The following is a 6,593-nucleotide window of genomic DNA, read 5'->3' as shown; positions in this document are numbered from 1 at the left end:
AGACAGAGATCCTACATAATTTTTTTTCAAATTAATTTTCTATGCCATTTCCATTTTAACACCAGGTTGTTTTTTTTCATTTCCAATTCTCTTTATATACAGAAGATCACTTCAGTATGTAATTAGTAAAGACCTCATCAGTTTGTGCCCACACAGAAATGCAAAGTATAAAAATACTGTTTCAGTACTAGTTATAGCATCACTTCGCTTTAGACGACACATTAGGGACAGATCCCACATGGGATGTAAGTACACAGTGACTCCTGTTGCTGATTTAACAATTTGACACTCCTGTTCATGGCGTCAGTAATCTCCCTAGGCTCTAGTCATGAGTTGCCAGGGCTATGGAAGCCTTTAGAGTTCGCTGACTTTGATCTTATTCCGATAGGGTTATAGTCAAAGTGGAAGTTCTCTCCTCCCTTCGGAGAAAGGTACCTCCTTCTTTGATGGCCCCATTCTTTCCACTGGGATCTCACTCACAGAGATCTTTCATTTAGGTCTTTTTTTTTTTCCATGATATCTTGGCTTTCCATGCCTGCTATACTCTCATGGGCTCTTCCGCCAGATCCGAATGCCTTGAGGGCTGATTCTGAGGCCAGAGTGTTGTTTAGGACATTTGCCATTCTATGAGTCTGCTGTGTATCCCACTTCCCATGTTGGATCTTTCTCTCCCTTTTTGATTCTATCAGTTAGTATTAGCAGATACTTGTCTTGTTTGTGTGATCTCTTTGACTCTTAGACCTATCAGAGCTATCAATTGTGAGCTGAAATTGATCACTTGGACTAGTGCGATGGCATTGGTACATGCCATCTTGATGGGATTGTGTTGGAATCCCCTGGCACATTTCTAACTCCACCATTTGCGGCCAGTCTGATTGAGCATGTTCCAAATTGTTCATCTCCTCCCTCTCTTTTTCCACTCTTAGATTTAACAGGGATCACTTTTCAGTTAAAATTTAAACACCTAAGAATAATTGTGTGTTAATTATTGAGTTCAACCAATAGTACTAGAACAACAACAACAACAACAAATACTAAAAAGGATAAAGTATTACATTGTACATCTAAAGTCAGGACAGGAGCTGATCCAGTCACTGTTTCTCATAGTGTCCATTTCACTTCAACAGGTTTCCCCTTTGGCGCTCAGTTGTCACCGATCAGGGAAAACAAATGATATTTTTCTCTTTGGGACTGGCTTAATTCACTCAGCATGATGTTTTCCAGATTGCTCCATCTTGTTGCAAATGACTGGGTTTCGTTGTTTCTTACTGCTGTATAGTATTCTATGGAGTTCATGTCTCATAATTTCTTTATCCAGTCTACTGTTGATGGGCATTTGGGTTGGTTCCAGGTCTTAGCTATTGTGAATTGCAAGCTCTCATTCTTTCTGCCGCCATCTTGGTTCCACATTCCCTGCACAAAATGCCCAGAAACCAGCACTGCTACAGAGCAAGGCTTGCCACAGCCAAGGCTAGACAGTTTGGAAAAGAATCTGATGGGGATGAATCAGTGCCAAGGTTGAGAAACAGGATTCCACACAGGCAACCACTCTGCTGGCCGCAGCAGCTGAAATTGATAAAGAACCATCAGTAGAGCAAAAACAGAGATGGAATAAACAGAAGTCACAGAAGTCATATCCAAATCGGGTCCTCAGTGGGTTAGAGATGACTAAAGTCACTGTCTGGAAATCTAAGTGTGTCCTCTTTGTCATCACAAAACCTGATGTCTAGATATTACAGCTATCACATATAAGGGTTATGTCATCTGAAAAACTGCTTACTTGTGGAGTTAGATCAGCATATAAATACAGGTGTGTGTGTGTATGTGTGTGTGCGCGTGCGCGTGCACCCACGTGTGTGTGTATGTAGGGGCTTGAGAACAGCTACTAAGGTCAGAATCTAATATATAAGATATATGAATGTCAAGCTGGGTCACACTCTCCCTTACTCTGTTTCTGTTGCCATCTTGGTTCCATGTACCCCACTCAAAATCCCCATTGAAGCCACAGAAATTGCCATAAGCCCAGACTGAAACATGGTCTGGAAAAGAGTCTGATAGGGATGAATTGGTGCCTGAGCTTGAGAAACAGGATTCCACACAGGCAACTATACAGCAGGCTCAGTTGGCAGCGGCAGCTAAAATAGATGAAGAACGGGTCAGTAAAGTGAAAACAGAGTCAGAGTAAAAAGGAAAAAAAGGGACAGAAGTCTATGTCCAAGTTGGGTCTTCAACAGGTTACATGGGTTACTGGAGTCGCTATCTGCAAACCTAAGAACATCTTATTTATCATCACAAAACCACATGTCTCCAAGAGCCCAGCCTCAGATTCCTACTGGAGATTTTGAAGAAGCCAAGATTGAGAATTTATTTCAGCTAGCAGCAGCTGAGAAGTTCAAAGTTCAAGATGAAGCTTTCTCAAATGTTCAGGGGAAATAAATTTTACTGTTTCTATCATAAATAAAGTTATAGCTTCTTATTGGATTAAAAAAATTAATGTGAACTAAACTGGTGCATGCCCAGAGGTACCTTTTTAGTGGTGAGAAATGTCCTAACCCAAGCCAGCCCTTCTGTCTTTAGTGCCTCTTGGGATGGGTGTAAGAGAAAATGACCCAGGAAGAAACCCACATCAGGACTGTGGAAGACATAATGAAACAAACTGACCCAAAGCAAGCTTACCTTTATCAGCTCAACTGCCTTGCTGCAGAAGACCATAGAGCTTATACTGTGCTGATCAGTTACGCTTCCTGAGAAAGAGTGCTAGTGTACACAGCGAGGGCTTCAGAGTACTGAAACCTCCTTAGTGGAGTCGGCTCACTAGGCTAATCCTCCACCTGCGGTGCTGGCACCCCGGGTTCTAGTCCCGGTGGGGGCGCCGGATTCTGTCCCGGTTGTTCCTCTTCCAGGCCAGCTCTCTGCTGTGGCCCAGGAGTGCAGTGGAGGATGGCCCAAGTGCTTGGGCCAATATTTTTCTTTTGTAATTCAAATCTCTTCTCTTTAAAATCAGAACTCCAAAAAGCAAAGTCCTCTACCTATCAGTCTCTGCAGCTATGAAAGTATTTCCCATTTGTAGAACTACTTTAGCGCCAGCGCCGCGGCTCAATAGGCTAATCCTCTGCCTGCAGCGCCAGCACACCGGGTTCTAGTCCCGGTTGGGGTGCCGGATTCTATCCCGGTTACCCCTCTTCCAGGCCAGCTCTCTGCTATGGCCTGGGAGGGCAGTGGAGGATGGCCCAAGTGCTTGGGCCCTGCACCCTCATGGGAGACCAGGAGAAGCACCTGGCTCCTGGCTTCGGATCAGCGCGATGCGCCGGCTGCAGCGGCCATTGGAGGGTGAACCAACGGCAAAAAGGAAGACCTTTCTGTCTCTCTCTCACTATCCACTCTGCCTGTCCAAAAAAAAAAAAAAAAAGTGCTATAAACAATTCGCAAAATGAAAGTAACTACTCTACAAATTGTATTGAAAAACATCAGGTGGATTGAATAACCAATAAACTGATCACATAAGTTACTGAACAGAAGCAAGACTAAGCTGATATGTGAATCTGAAAACTCGAGTCCAAGGCATATTAGAGTCATCTTAAAGCACCTTCTGTAGCTGATGGTTTACAGGACAGGCCAGAAGTGCTTTCATCTTTACTCCAGTTCATGATGGGCAAGTGCAAGTCAAAGTGTTAGTACTGAAGCCAGGGGACACGTTATAGAGAGAGAAGAATGCTGCATCGTTGAACATGTGTCTGACTGGCACAACAGGGTAGTCCTGTAGACATCAGAGCTGGGTGAGAGACTCCCAAACTCTGCTTGAGGCATCCCTCCATTAGCAGGCATTAAAGAAAGGCCGCCCATACTGGTTTCATCTAGACACCAACGTGCCACTCAAGCACACAGACTCAACAGGCTGGCTTCACAGAGCCTCAGGCAGCAGAGACCTCACCAGCCGGGCTGCGGCCTGCTCCTAGGCGAGAGGCTCAGGGCCGGGCCAGGGTTATGGGCGGGCAGCGGAGCACAGGCAGTGAAGCCTCGGTCAGGTAATACCCTCCTTCTCTGGGAAGTTCTGGCAACTGACATTCAGGTGCGCCCGGCTACAGGACCAGCTGGTATGTAGCCTGGGGGCCTGGGCAGGGCAGGGCCTGCTGTCCCCTCGGACAGGCCCCCTTTACTGAAATAAAATTCCTCTGCCTGGACTCTGCCCCGAAGTTACAATCACTGAGAAACGCCCTCACGGTGCCTTGTGCCTGACCCCTCAATGCCTCTGCGATGGCTGAGGCTCCCACTCAGCTCCCGAGCCGAGAGTCCCCATCGGACAGTGGCCAAGGCGCATGGCCACAGGGATTGCCCACCTGTCGAATCCAAGGTGCACTAGACACGCGTGGGCAGCCCCCACTGCCAGCCGCAGTTGCCTCACCCCGGCTGTGTGCTTACGAGAACCTGCGCCCGAAGCGGAGTCCCCCCTCTTCTCCACCCAATTTCCACTCCTCCCGCAGCTAGCTACTCCTGATCAGGCACAGGTCTCCCGGCTTAAGCTCCTCACTCTCCACTGTAGTCGCTATTTCTGCCACCTTGCCAAAGGGGGTGAACATTGCTCTTTAGATGGTTTAAAAACAAAAGTTTATTACATTGCTTCATTATCCTCCAATAATTTATTTCTATGTTCTAAGAGGAATTTCTTTTTTTTTTTTTTTAACTTTTATTTAATGAATATAAATTTCCAGTGTACAGCTTATGGATTACAATGGCTTCCCCCCCCCCCCAATAACTTCCCTCCCACCCGCAACCCTCCCCCCTCCCGCTCCCTCTCCCCTTCCATTTGCATCAAGGTTCATTTTCAATTCTCTTTATATACAGAAGATCAATTTAGTATAAAGATTTCAACAGTTTGCACCCACATAGAAACACAAAGTGAAACATACTGTTTGAGTACTAGTTATAGCATTAAATCACAATGTACAGCACATTAAGGACAGAGATCCCACATGAGGAGCAAGCGCACAGTGGCTCCTGTTGTTGACCCAACAAATTGACACTCTAGTTTATGGCGCCAGTAACCATCCTAGGCTGTCGTCATGAGTTGCCAAGGCTATGTAAGCCTTCCAAGTTTGCCGACTCTGATCATATTTAGACAAGGTCATAAAAGACAGAGTGAGGATAGTAACCAATGATCCTAAGAGTGGCATTTACCAGGTTTGAACAATTATACAGCATTAAGTGGGGAAGAGGACCATCAGTACACACAGGTTGGGAGTAGAGCCATTGGTGGTAGAGTAGAGGTTATGATTACAAAGGAATGAGGCCCAAGTGCACTAGACAGGGCCTAGAACAAAGGACAGAGTCATTATTAGAGGAGCTAAGAAAGGTGCTGTCTAAGCTACAATGAAGTTTTCTGATTGAGAGGCAAATAGAACCTGATAGAAGGGGCTTGATAATAATCTGGTGGGCTTTAGGCCTTGTAAATTCAGAGGCCCAGACCTATCTATCTCTTCACATGGGGTATATCCTAAGGGAGGTGTGAACCTCCTAGGGGAAGGCTCTAAGAGGAATTTCTAAGGGTTGTTTTCAGAATTTTTTTTTGAGGGGGGATGTTTAATTTTCTATATTACAAGATGTCCCTACATTTTATGGCTTTCTTCCTGGAAAAACCAGTATGGTTTGTGATCCTGGCAGTTTCTGAGGCTAGCAGTTCCTGATAACAGCAGCAATTCTTACTGTAGAAGCCTTTAACAGTGGAGGATGTCCTGGGTACTGCAGGGCCAGTTAGGGAAGGTGTGTCTGAACTGTGAGTTGCAAACAGTAACATCCGTCTTCCAGAATTGAAAAGCAATAGGATGAGGGGGCACTGGAAACAGATGGAGAAGTTACATCAGTAGATGCAGGGCACAAGCTCCTGCCAGGCTTTCTGCTAATCACTGAGGCTGGGAGAAGCCTTGAAATTGGAGAAGGAATCCTGGAGGTGTAGGATCTGTTTTCCTGTGGGGGTTCTAGGATAAGATATGAAAATTCTAGTGAAATTTAAGAGACAGCGAGGAGCCATGCCCTACTTTGATTAGGACCAGCTTCTCCCTGCACTGGTTCTGACTTCATAAGGAAGATAGAATAGGGAGGTCCTGAAAGAAAATCACTGGAACTTAAACTTCAGTTTGTCCAAGTGTTTACCTGAAGGAAAATTTTAACCCCAGTGGATTTGTCTTCCCCTCCCCTTTCCTGCCATTAGTGACAGTTTTGAGGTTTCAGAGCCAGGTGAAGTTGTTATTGCAAATAAAGTCCATTTTACACATTTGTGTGTGTGTACATTTCCACACATTTTTTAATTTATTTATTTTAAAGGCACAGTGATAGGGACACACATATAACACACATACACACACAGATTGAGAGAGAGAGAGAGAGAGAGAGAGAGAAATATCTTCCATCTGCTGGTTTATTCCCCTACTTGTCACAATAGCCAGGATTGGCCCAGGCTCAAGCCAGGAGCCAGGTGCTTTGTCCTGGTCTCCCACATGGGTGGCAAAGGTTCAAATATTTGGGCCATCTTCTGTTGTCTTCTCAGGTACATTAGCAGGGATCTGGATTGGAAGTGGAGCGGCCAGGACTTGAACTGT

Source organism: Lepus europaeus, chromosome 1 (assembly GCF_033115175.1).
Source record: "Lepus europaeus isolate LE1 chromosome 1, mLepTim1.pri, whole genome shotgun sequence".
NCBI classification, from domain to species: Eukaryota; Metazoa; Chordata; class Mammalia; order Lagomorpha; family Leporidae; genus Lepus; species Lepus europaeus.
Note: the sequence above shows the minus strand (reverse complement) of the source record.